This window comes from Pseudophryne corroboree, chromosome 7 (assembly GCF_028390025.1).
Source record: "Pseudophryne corroboree isolate aPseCor3 chromosome 7, aPseCor3.hap2, whole genome shotgun sequence".
Taxonomy (NCBI): domain Eukaryota; kingdom Metazoa; phylum Chordata; class Amphibia; order Anura; family Myobatrachidae; genus Pseudophryne; species Pseudophryne corroboree.
The window spans coordinates 116,213,835-116,227,257 of NC_086450.1; the positions used below are offsets into that span (position 1 = coordinate 116,213,835).

Consider the following 13,423-nt stretch of genomic DNA (forward strand, 5'->3'; position numbering starts at 1 on the left):
ACAGCCAGATATTTCGAGGAAATAATTTATTGTTTAAACACGGTGAGCGTCATACCAGCTCACACCTCAAACATGCCGCAGAACGTGGCATTCAATAGAACACCAGCCGACGGCATGAAAAATACACAGCAATATGCTGACCCAAAATGTAACACAACCTGTGTGTAAACACAACCAATAATAGCATACCGCATGCCATGGCATGAATAACGTCAGCAACAGACTGACTGAAAAGAAACACAACATGAGTGTAACCATAACCAATAACTGCAGATACAGTACGCACTGGGACGGGCGCCCAGCATCCTCTACGGACTAAGAGAAAAGGATTTACCGGTAGGTATTAAAATCCTATTTTCTCATACGTCCTAGAGGATGCTGGGGACTCCAAAAGGACCATGGGGTCTATACCAAAGCTCTAGAATGGGCGGGAGAGTGCGGATGATTCTGCAGCACCGATTGCCCAAACAAGAGGTCCTCATCAGCCAGGGTATCTAACTTGTAGAATATTTGAAAAATTGTTTGAACCCGACTAAATAGCTGCTCTGCAAGGCTATAAAATCGAGACCCCTCGGGCAGCCGCCCAGGATGAGCCCACCTTCCTGGTAGAATGGGCCTTCATCGATTTCTGTAACGGCAATCCAGCCATAAAACGAGCAAGCTTAATCGTATTACAGATCCAGCGTGCAAGAGTCTGCTTGGAAGCAGGAACCCCAATCTTGTTGGGAGCATATAGGATAAACAGATCCTCCGTTTTCCTGATCTGAGCCAATCTGGCAACACAAAATTTCAAAATTCAGACCACATCAAAATACTTCGATGTCGCCCAGGTGTCAGTAGCCACCGGCACCACAATAGGTTGGTTCAAGTGAAACCGATGAAACCACATTTGGCAGAAACTGCTGCCGAGTTCTCAACTCCGCTCTATCTTCATGGAATATTAAACAGGGCTCTTGTGAGACCAAGCCACCAAATCAGACACCCGCCTTGCGGATGCCAAGGTCAACCGCATGACCACTTTCCAAGTGCGGAATTTCAACTCAACCCTACTGAAATGTTTAACCAAAGAAATTGCAGGAACTGCAATACCACGTAAAGAACCCATGGTGCCACAGAGACACAGAGGGAGGATGGATGTGTAAGACTCCTTTAACGAAAGTTTGAAACTCTGGAAAGGAGGCCAATTGTTATTGGAAGAAAACCGATAAGGCTGAAACCTGAACCTTAATCGAGCCCAACCTAAGATCGCATACACACGATCTTGTAACAAAAGAATGAAGAAAACGATCCACCTGGAATTCTTCCGTAGGAACCTTCTTGGATTCCAACCAAGACACATAATTTCCACAAAATATGGTGGTAATGTTTTGACGTTACTTCTTTTCTGCCTGAAGAAGAGTAGGGATGACTTCACTGGGAATACCCTTTCGGGCTGGGATCCGACGTTCAATCTCCAAGTCGTCAATGGAAACCGCGGTAAGTCTTGGAACACACACGGCCCCTGCTATAACAGATCCTCTCGCAGAGGAAGAGGTCGGGGATCTCCTATGAGTAATTGCTGAAGATCCGGACACCAGCCCTCCTTCACCAGTATGGAACAATGAGGATCACCTGAACCTTTGTTCTTCTTATAATCTTTAACATCATTGGAAAAAGTGGAAGTGGAGGGAACACATAGACCGTCCGAAATACCCACGGTGTCACTAGGGCGTCCACCGCTATCGCTTGAGGGACCTTCGACCTGGAACAATGTTTCTGAAGTTTCTTGTCGAGGTGAGACGCCATCTTGTCTATTTGCGGAATTCTCCAAAGACTTGTCACTTCTGTGAAAACCGCTTGATGAAGACTGAACCCTCCTGGACGGAGAACGTGTCCACCGAGGAAGTCTGCTTCCCAGTTGTCCACTCTTGGAATGAACATCTCTGATAGAGCGCGTAAATGTTTTCGTCGCCCAGCGGGAAACCTTTCTAGCTTGTGCCATTTCTTCTCCGGTTTTTGTCTGTGGAAAACCGTTATAACGGCCCTTAACTTTAGACCGTTAATGAGGCGACAAGTATCCTAACATGACACTTGTCCTCGGTGAGAATTGCGCCGCTACCACAGGAGCGAGATACTGGTCTTGAAACCATGATTATCCCAGGTGGGAACCGGACCCCTTGTCCAACAGGTCCCGCTAAACACTCAGGCCTGCAACCTGCTCACTGAATGGCCTCGTAGGCCGCACCCATCTTTTTCAGCAACTGAATGTATTGATGGATTGACACCGTTGCAGGCCTGCCAGACTCTGAATTCTCAGAGCTTCCCTTTTTTTTTCTTTTTTTGGATGCAAATAAACTCTCCTCAGTACTGCATCTAATAATATTGCCCAAGCCGATCACCGCGTCGTTGGGACCAACAGGGATTCTGGCAAGTCCTGTTGTTGAAGAACTGTCAAGGAGAAAACAACGTTTTGTACCATTTGGCTTCTTGATCTCTCCGTAATTCGGAGAGCGATCCAGTACAGAATAATTATGACTCCTTACTATCGAAGAAACCCATCATACCGCCATCACCCTGGTGAAATGGTAACAACAATCCTCAGGGAAGCCTAATGCGGAAGAAACCGTAATTAGACCTCCTTCATCCTCTTTCAGAGTGGAGAACCCTGCCATGAGAGATTTCCTCATGGAGTTTAAGCAGGAATATTGGAATTTGTCTGACCGAGCTGTCCGGCCTCGGGAGCACGAAAAAGCTTGAATAACAGCTTCTTCTCTTTTTTTTTTTTTTTTTATGACCGGAACAGCAGGACAATGCCCTGATCCTGACACAATTCTTGTATTGCGTCACATACTACCTCCCTGTCATGAGGAGGATCGGTAAGGTCGATTTGAAAAAATCGGTTAGAGGAACGCCTGGAAACTCCCGTATGTCCCCCTAGGGATTCTATCCTTAACTCACTGGTACATGTCCTTTCGAGGACTGACTGAAGAGTTTTAGACGTGGGCCCCCGCAAGGTAGACCCAACGTCCTGCGGTGGACGTGGCAGAAAACAACGGATGATTTCTGCTCCTGTGAACCTGAAAAGGCAGCTGACCTCTTAACTTTTTTACCTTCCTTTACCTGCAAAGAAAGAGGAATCTTTATCTATTCGGTCAAAATGACTGCATCCTACCACAATGCGTCACCAACTGTTGTGAGGGAAAATAGGGCAAGAAGGTAGACTTACCCGTGGCACCTGCCGAGAGCATATGAACAAGGTCATCACCAAACCAGGCTTCACTTTCATGGGGAAGAGACTCCACTTCTTTTCGGAGTCAGCATTTGAATCCCTTTGGTGAATCCACAACGTCCTCCTAGCTGAGACCGCCCTGGAAGTGGCCCGCGCACCCAAGGGTCCCATCCCTTGTAGTCGCACGGCAGTATGCTGCAATGTTCTAGATATGACCCAACTTAAGGACTATCACATCTCTCCCCAGGGTAATTCTATCGGATGACAAAGTAACCGACCATTTCCGAATACAAGCACTCCTCCCTGCGCATGCAATGCAAGTATAATCAAAGCATATAAATAAAATATCACTTAGCTTCCTGTAAACGATCCTTTGTGACAGGGCCCCGTGCAGAACAGGGGTTGACTCTCACTTTATTCTATCCATGGTGGGAAAAGCATAAACACTCAGACTCCTTGTGATGATTTGAAACCATCTTGTCACGGCGGACCTAGAGTTATTCAACCGAGCGACCAGCACATGAGAAGGAAAAGTTTACTTCAGCATTCATTATACATTTTTTGTATAAATATACACATTTAAATACACATATACACACATATCTCTCTCTCTCTCTCTCTCTCTCTCTATATATATATATATATATATATATATATATATTTATATATTTATTTATTTTTTGTCAGAAACAGCAGGGTCCCTAGTGACATTAATACGTTCTTAATGTGTATGAAACATGTACTGAATGCCGATGTTGTGGATCTAATCAGGAAACATTATGGTCGACATAAGACATAGTATTCATGTCGACAACAGGGAGTAGTAACTGGGCAAAATAAAATTTTTGCGACCCCGAGGGGTCTGAGGGAAATATATATATATATATATATATATATATATATATATATATATATTATTAATATTACTCCCCCACAAATATTACTACGTCTGTGCTTGAGCCACAGATCAATGCAACCTTACCATATATATATATACTGGTATAGCTTTTTGAAATGCATCACATTATCATGTTAATTTATAGTCAGATTAGTTGGTGTTGACAGGGTCACCCACACACGCCTGTGTCTCCCTTATAGTTTTTTCTTTTGGAAAAGCATACCACTACTGACATGTTGACACTTAAGGTGCATACACACGGAGAGATTTTGACTATGAGAGATTTTGACTAACTTTTCCCTTGAACTGGCAGTAGGAGATTTTGACTAACTTTACCAGAGATTTTGTCTAACTATGCAAGAGATTTTAGCTATGGGAGATTTTGGCTATGGGAGATTTTGACTATCTCATTTAAATAAGGGGATGAGTGTCATATATAGGACGATTTTACAGGGTGGCTGGTATTTAAATAGCTAAAAGTAAAAAAAAAAATTTTTGCGTGGGGTCCCCCCTCCTATGTAAAACCAGCCTCGGGCTCTTTGAGCCAGTCCTGGTTGTTAAAATACAGAGGAAAAAATGAGTAGGGTTCCCCTATATTTAGACAACCAGCACCGGGCTCTGCGTCCGGTCCTGGTTTAAAAAATACGGGGGACAAAAGACATAGGGGTCCCCCGCATTTGTAAAACCAGCACCGGGCTCCACTAGCCAGGGAGATAATGCCACAGCCGGGGGACACATTTATATTGGTCCCTGCGGCCGTGCCATTACCCCCCCAACTAGTCACCCCTGGCCGGGGTACACTGGATGAGGACCCCTTAAATCAAGGGGTCCCCCCCTCCAGCCACCCAAGGGCCAGGGGTGAAGCCCGAGGCTGTCCCCCCCATCCGTGGGCGGTGGATGGGAGGCTGATAGCCTTTCAATAGTAATATTGTTCTTTACAGGTGGCCTACAGGTCCCAGCAAGCCTGCCCCAGCATGCTGGCACTTGGAGAACCACAAGTGCCAGCATGCCCGGACATAAAGGGCCCGCTGGCACCTGTAGTCCACCTGTAAAGGAAATATTGGAAAAAAAAACCAGACACATTCTTTAAAAAATCCTTTATTAAACTGGGTCTTCACCTGGGGGCGGCGGCCTTTAAGCTCTTTTGCATGGCCGCCGCCTTCCCAGGGCTTCCGGCGTCTTCACCTGGGGGGGCGCCACCTCCCCAGGGCTTCTGGGGTCTTGCTCCGGCGTCTTCACCTGGTGGGCGGCGGCTGCTAAGCTCTTTTGCATAGCCGCCGCCCATCCAGGACTTTCACGGCGTCTTCAGTCTTCAGGAGCTCTTCTCCGCTCCTCCTCCGCCGTCGGACTGAAAGCCGCTGCCTCGCGCTGACTTATATAAGTCAGCGGGAGGGGGCGGGGCGATGACGCGGCGAGCCGTGATTGGCTCGCGGCGGCCATCTTGAATTTCAAAAATGATGCTGAGGCGCCATTTTTGAAACTGGTACCGCTCCGCTGCCAAACTCTGCAAGATAAAGGTAAATTTCCCCCGCCCGCACCGCCGCCGCCCGCACCACCGCCTCAACCCGCCGCCACCGCCGCCGCCCACACTGCCACCCGCCGCCGCCCGCACCGCCGCCCGCACCGCCGCCACCACCCGCCGCCGCCCGCACCACCGCCAACATCGCTATCGCTGGGAAAAATCGCTGGCCTCTAGCGATTTTAACTAACTTTCCCAGCGACATAGCCAAAATTGACTTGCCTGCACTGACTATTTTTCCCAACGATAGCGACCTGGCGGGGACGCGCATCGCTATCGCTGCCTGTGTACACACGGAGCGATCTGCACTAACTTTCTGAGCGATTTTGACTATATAGTCAAAATCGCTCAGTTATATCGCTCCGTGTGTATGCACCTTTAGGCCCTCATTCCGAGTTGTTCGCTCGTTATTTTCCTTCGCATCGGTGCGATTTTCCACTAACTGCGCATGCGCAATGTTCGCACTGCGGCTGCGCCAAGTAAATTTGCTAAGAAGTTTGGTATTTTACTCACGACATTACGAGGTTTTTTCTTCGTTCTGCTGATCGTAGTGTGATTGACAGGAAGTGGGTGTTTCTGGGCGGAAACTGGCCGTTTTATGGGAGTGTGTGAAAAAACGCTGCCGTTTCTGGGAAAAACGCGGGAGTGGCTGGAGAAATGGGGGAGTGTCTGGGCGAACGCTGGGTGTGTTTGTGACGTCAAACCAGGAACGACAAGCACTGAACTGATCGCACTGGAAGAGTAAGTCTCGAGCTACTCAGAAACTGCAAAGAAAAATCTTTTCGCAATATTGCGAATACTTCGTTCGCAATTCTGCAAGCGAAGATTCACTCCCAGAGGGCGGCGGCTTAGCGTGTGCACTGCTGCGAAAAGCGGCTAGCGAGCGAACAACTCGGAATGAGGGCCTTAATTTCATGAATCAAGTACCATCAGGAGTCGGCGGTGCCGACAGAGGGATTCCCATAGCCGTTTGTGGCTGAGCTTTCAGACATGTCGACACACGCGTACTAAACACCCACCGACATTACACTGATTACAAGGGGTAGATCCCAGTATCTGACAGGGAAAACACAGAAAACGTTTACCAGCTCATTTACCACACGCTCATTATATATAGTGCTTTATTTTTTTTACCTATATTGCACTAAACAACTGTGCCCCCCCCCCCCCCCCGTTTTACACTGTGAGCTGTTCATCAGTGTTTTGGCAGGGCCAGCGTCTCCGTGAGGAGAAAATGGCACTGGATAGAGCAGTGAGGGCTTATCGGCGCGCTTCAGTCCCGCTACTTTTTCAAATTTTTATACTGGCGGGGGTCTGTATACAGTGCCTATGCACTGTATATCTCTTTGCCAGGCTAATACATGGGGTATATTGCTTCCCAGGGCGCCCCCCCTGTGCCCTGCACCCTTGTAGTGCCGCTTGTGTGTGGGAGCAATGGCGCGCAGCGCGACCGCTGCACGGTACCTCAGAGACACTGAAGTCTTCTGCCGTCTGTAGTGAAGTCTTCTGTACTTCGGTTACTCACCCGGGTTTTTCTTCTGGCTCTGTGAGGGGGACGGCGCGGCTCCGGGAAAGAGCAGCTAGGCTATACCAAGTGATCAGACCCTCTGGAGCTAATGGTGTCCAGAAGCCTAAGAAGCAGAGCCTTTAACTCACAGAAGTAGGACTGCTTCTCTCCCCTCAGTCCCACGAAGCAGGGAGCCTGTTGCCAGCAGTTCTCGCTGAAAATAATAAACCTAACATAAAGTCTTTTCAGAGAAACTCAGTAGAGCTCCCCTGTTATGTGTCCAGTCTCTCTGGGCACAGAATCCAACTGGAGTCTGGAGGAGGGGCATAGAGGGAGAAGCCAGTTCACACCCATTCAAAGTCTTAAAGTGCCCATGTCTCCTGCAGATCCCTTCTATACCCCATGGTCCTTTTGGAGTCCCCAGCATCCTCTAGGACGTATGAGAAATTTAGATTAGGGTGGTTCATATTGTTTCTGTGCAGGGTAAATACTGTATGCTTTTTTTTTACACTGCAATTTAGATTTCAGTTTGAACACAGCCCACCCAAATCTAACTCTCTCTGCACATGTTACATCTGCCCCACCTGCAGTGCACATGGTTTTGCCCAATTGATAACTTTTTTTGTTTGCTAACAATCAAGGCTCTTCCAGCAAGTCCGAGTAATTAGTGCCTGATGCCTCCACCCCTTGGTGCCTCTGACGTTGGCTTCACTATCCTAGGAACACTCACTTCAATTCTCATACCATGCATCCGATTCTGTGCTACATTTCTGTGAGCTATCAGGACGCACATGCAGTGCGACTAAGATGCATAGACAGACTTAAAACATTGGTCATTTGCATGCGACACTGATACTGTTTCCACCTCTGAATCCGGCCCACCGTGCAAGATCCTTTCACAACTCTGAATCAGGACCCCAATCTTTAAACTCCATTTGGCATGTAAACAATTCTATTGGTTTATGTATACAGATTATTAGAATATTGCAGAGGAGCTCAATCACCATACCGTATAAAGGCACAAACTCCAAGAACAAGACTTATTGCGGCATATCCGATTCAATTAGCTACGGGAACCCTGTGCGCTAATCCCCATAGACAGGATTTTTCCTTGTATGTTTAGGAGCTGCGAGGAAAACTCCACATAATTGCTCCCCGCTGCAGCACGTACGGTGTAATGGTTAGTATTACTCACATCACTAAGGTCATGAGTTCAATTCCCACCATGGCCCTAACTGTGTGGAGTTTGTATATTCTCCCTGTACTTGCGTGGGTTTCCTTCCACAATCCAAAAATATACTGTCAGGTAAACTGGCTCTAACAAAATTAACCCTAGCGTGTATGTGTGTGCGTGTACATGTGGTAGGGAATATAGGAGGTTATTCAGTGCTGATTGCACATTCTGCTAAAAAGCAGAATTTGTATGTTGGGGACCGCCCATCGCAGAGCAAGGCCGCCCACCAACTGAGACCGCGCCGCAATTAGTGTGCGGCCGCAGAAACTAGGGAAACCTGCCGGCGCAGCCTGTCTACGATGATAGAAGTCCCGCCATCATCTTTTCGTTCGGAGCAGCAGCATGTGATGTCACGCAGAACTGAAAACACCATTGACCTGCCCCCATTTTCGAAGTGCTGCCCCCGCAACGGTCCGTCGCCACCCCGCGAACGCCTCTGCATTTCAATCAGGCAATGAGCAGAGACTGATGGGAATGACCAAATATTCTCTGTAAAGCGATGCGGAATATGTGTGCGCGATAGAAATAACTTGTAATAATATTAATTTAATGTGTAAGGAAAAGCATTAGATTCCACATTTTACACAGAATCAGTGGGTTTCCGCGCATTACCAGAAGCTAGAGTAGTTCTGGACGTTAAACTCGTACTGAATTGAATATGCCCATTACTGTGTGCAAATTCTTTCAGTTTAGATTTCTAATGCTATGTGTTAAAATAAATATTAATTTAAAGTATTCATCAGTACCTGGGAAATATGTATGATATGATAGGCTCACCTGGAATAGAATTGACTGAAAACGTTTGATGGAACATTGTAATAGTAAAAGGCAAAACATTACAACCCAGGAAATTTATCTATAACAGCTTGACAATGAATATATCAGATTTTAAGCACTTCTTTTTTTGTGACTATGTTTTAGGTCTAATAATTTAAATACTCCTGGTGAAGTTGAAGTTACAGCACTTTTTATTGACTATGTTTTTTAATGGATATTTTCACGTGCGCAGCAGTGAATGCTCCTTAATACTGGTCTCCGTAAAACAACCGGAATATTATGCTTATTACATTTGTATCTATGTTGCTTTTTTAGTTTTACAAGGGTTACAGCATGTACTACACTATATTAGTGATGAGCACCGGAAATTTTTCGGGTTTTGTGTTTTGGTTTTGGGTTCGGTTCCGCGGCCGTGTTTTGGGTTCGAACGCGTTTTGGCAAAACCTCACCGAATTTTTATTGTCGGATTCGGGTGTGTTTTGGATTCGGGTGTTTTTTTCAAAAAACCCTAAAAAACAGCTTAAATCATAGAATGTGGGGGTCATTTTGATCCCAAAGTATTATTAACCTCAATAACCATAATTTCCACTCATTTTCAGTCTATTCTGAACACCTCACACCTCACAATATTATTTTTAGTCCTAAAATTTGCACCGAGGTCGCTGGATGACTAAGCTCAGCGACCCAAGTGGCCGACACAAACACCTGGCCCATCTAGGAGTGGCACTGCAGTGTCACGCAGGATGGCCCTTCCAAAAAACACCCCCCAAACAGCACATGACGCAAAGAAGAAAAAAAAGAGGCGCAATGAGGTAGCTGTGTGAGTAAGCTAAGCGACCCTAGTGGCAAACACAAACACCTGGCCCATCTAGGAGTGGCACTGCAGTGTCACGCAGGATGGCCCTTCCAAAAAACACCCCCCAAACAGCACATGACGCAAAGAAAAAAAGAGGCGCAATGAGGTAGCTGTGTGACTAAGATAAGCGACCCAAGTGGCCGACACAAACACCTGGCCCATCTAGGAGTGGCACTGCAGTGTCACGCAGGATGGCCCTTCCAAAAACTACTCCCCAAACAGCACATGACGCAAAGAAAAATGAAAGAAAAAAGAGGTGCAAGATGGAATTGTCTTTGGGCCCTCCCACCCACCCTTATGTTGTATAAACAGGACATGCACACTTTAACCAACCCATCATTTCAGTGACAGGGTCTGCCACACGACTGTGACTGAAATGACGGGTTGGTTTGGACCCCCACAAAAAAAGAAGCAATTAATCTCTCCTTGCACAAACTGGCTCTACAGAGGCAAGATGTCCACCTCATCATCATCCTCCGATATATCACCGTGTACATCCCCCTCCTCACAGATTATCAATTCGTCCCCACTGGAATCCACCATCTCAGCTCCCTGTGTACTTTGTGGAGGCAATTGCTGCTGGTGAATGTCTCCACGGAGGAATTGATTATAATTCATTTTAATGAACATCATCTTCTCCACATTTTCTGGATGTAACCTCGTACGCCGATTGCTGACAAGGTGAGCGGCGGCACTAAACACTCTTTCGGAGTACACACTTGTGGGAGGGCAACTTAGGTAGAATAAAGCCAGTTTGTGCAAGGGCCTCCAAATTGCCTCTTTTTCCTGCCAGTATAAGTACCTACTTGGATGCGGTCACTCATATAATCCTCCACCATTCTTTCAATGGGGAGAGAATCATATGCAGTGACAGTAGACGACATGTCCGTAATCGTTGTCAGGTCCTTCAGTCCGGACCAGATGTCAGCATCAGCAGTCGCTCCAGACTGCCCTGCATCACCGCCAGCGGGTGGGCTCGGAATTCTGAGCCTTTTCCTCGCACCCCCAGTTGCGGGAGAATGTGAAGGAGGAGATGTTGACAGGTTGCGTTCCGCTTGACTTGACAATTTTCTCACTAGCAGTTCTTTGAACCCCTGCAGACTTGTGTCTGCCGGAAAGAGAGATCCAAGGTAGGTTTTAAATCTAGGATCGAGCACGGTGGCCAAAATGTAGTGCTCTGATTTCAACAGATTGACCACCCGTGAATCCTTGTTAAGCGAATTAAGGGCTCCATCCACAAGTCCCACATGCCTAGCGGAATCGCTCTGTGTTAGCTCCTCCTTCAATGTCTCCAGCTTCTTCTGCAAAAGCCTGATGAGGGGAATGACCTGACTCAGGCTGGCAGTGTCTGAACTGACTTCACGTGTGGCAAGTTCAAAAGGTTGCAGAACCTTGCACAACGTTGAAATCATTCTCCACTGCGCTTGAGACAGGTGCATTCCACCTCCTATATCGTGCTCAGTTGTATAGGCTTGAATGGCCTTTTGCTGCTCCTCCAACCTCTGAAGCATATATAGGGTTGAATTCCACCTCGTTACCACTTCTTGCTTCAGATGATGGCAGGGCAGGTTCAGGCGTTTTTGGTGGTGCTCCAGTCTTCTGTACGTGGTGCCTGTACGCCGAAAGTGTGCCGCAATTCTTCTGGCCACTGACAGCATCTCTTGCACGCCCCTCTCGTTTTTTAAATAATTCTGCACCACCAAATTCAAGGTATGTGCAAAACATGGGACGTGCTGGAATTTGCCCAGATTTAATGCACACACAATATTGCTGGCGTTGTCCGATGCCACAAATCCACAGGAGAGTCCAATTGGGGTAAGCCATTCTGCGATGATCTTCCTGAGTTGCCGTAAGAGGTTTTCAGCTGTGTGCGTATTCTGGAAAGCGGTGATACAAAGCGTAGCCTGCCTAGGAAAGAGTTGGCGTTTGCGAGATGCTGCTACTGGTGCCGCCGCTGCTGTTCTTGCGGCGGGAGTCAATACATCTACCCAGTGGGCCGTCACAGTCATATAGTCCTGAGTCTGCCCTGCTCCACTTGTCCACATGTCCGTGGTTAAGTGGACATTGGGTACAACTGCATTTTTTAGGACACTGGTGAGCCTTTTTCTGAGGTCTGTGTACATTTTTGGTATCGCCTGCCTAGAGAAATGGAACCTAGATGGTATTTGGTACCGGGGACACAGTACCTCAAACAAGTCTATAGTTGGCTCTGCAGTAATGATGGATACCGGAACCCCGGTTCTCACCGCCCAGGATGCCAAGGCCTCAGTTATCCGCTTTGCAGCAGGATGACTGCTGTGATATTTCATCTTCCTCGCAAAGGACTGTTGGACAGTCAATTGCTTGGTGGAAGTAGTAAAAGTGGTCTTACGACTTCCCCTCTGGGATGACCATCGACTCCCAGCAGCAACAACAGCAGCGCCAGCAGCAGTAGGAGTTACACGCAAGGATGCATCGGAGGAATCCCAGGCAGGAGAGGACTTGTCAGAATTGCCAGTGACATGGCCTGCAGGGCTATTGGCATTCCTGGGGAAGGAGGAAATTGACACTGAGGGAGTTGGTGGGGTGGTTTGCGTGAGCTTGGTTACAAGAGGAAGGGATTTACTGGTCAGTGGACTGCTTCCGCTGTCGCCCAAAGTTTTTGAACTTGTCACTGACTTATGATGAATGCGCTGCAGGTGACGTATAAGGGAGGATGTTCCGAGGTGGTTAACGTCCTTACCCCTACTTATTACAGCTTGACAAAGGCAACACACGGCTTGACAAATGTTGTCCGCATTTCTGTTGAAATACTTCCACACCGAAGAGCTGATTTTTTTGGTATTTTCACCAGGCATGTCAATGGCCATATTCCTCCCACGGACAACAGGTGTCTCCCCGGGTGCCTGACTTAAACAAACCACCTCACCATCAGAATCCTCCTGGTCAATTTCCTCCCCAGCGCCAGCAACACCCATATCCTCCTCATCCTGGTGTACTTCAACACTGACATCTTCAATCTGACTATCAGGAACTGGACTGCGGGTGCTCCTTCCAGCACTTGCAGGGGGCGTGCAAATGGTGGAAGGCGCATGCTCTTCACGTCCAGTGTTGGGAAGGTCAGGCATCGCAAACGACACAATTGGACTCTCCTTGTGGATTTGTGATTTCGAAGAACGCACAGTTCTTTGCTGTGCTTTTGCCAGCTTAAGTCTTTTCATTTTTCTAGCGAGAGGCTGAGTGCTTCCATCCTCATGTGAAGCTGAACCACTAGCCATGAACATAGGCCAGGGCCTCAGCCGTTCCTTGCCACTCCGTGTGGTAAATGGCATATTGGCAAGTTTACGCTTCTCCTCCGACGATTTTATTTTAGATTTTTAAGTCCTTTTTTTACTGATATTTGGTGTTTTGGATTTTACATGCTCTGTACTATGACATTGGGCAT

General features: G+C 47.3%; 1 protein-coding gene across 4 annotated transcripts in view; it reads right to left on the bottom strand.

Annotated features, from left to right (window-relative positions):
• CERS6 (ceramide synthase 6) overlaps nt 1-13,423 on the bottom strand; it is a 694,449-nt gene that overhangs the window by 366,587 nt on the left and 314,439 nt on the right. The window lies entirely within an intron of this gene.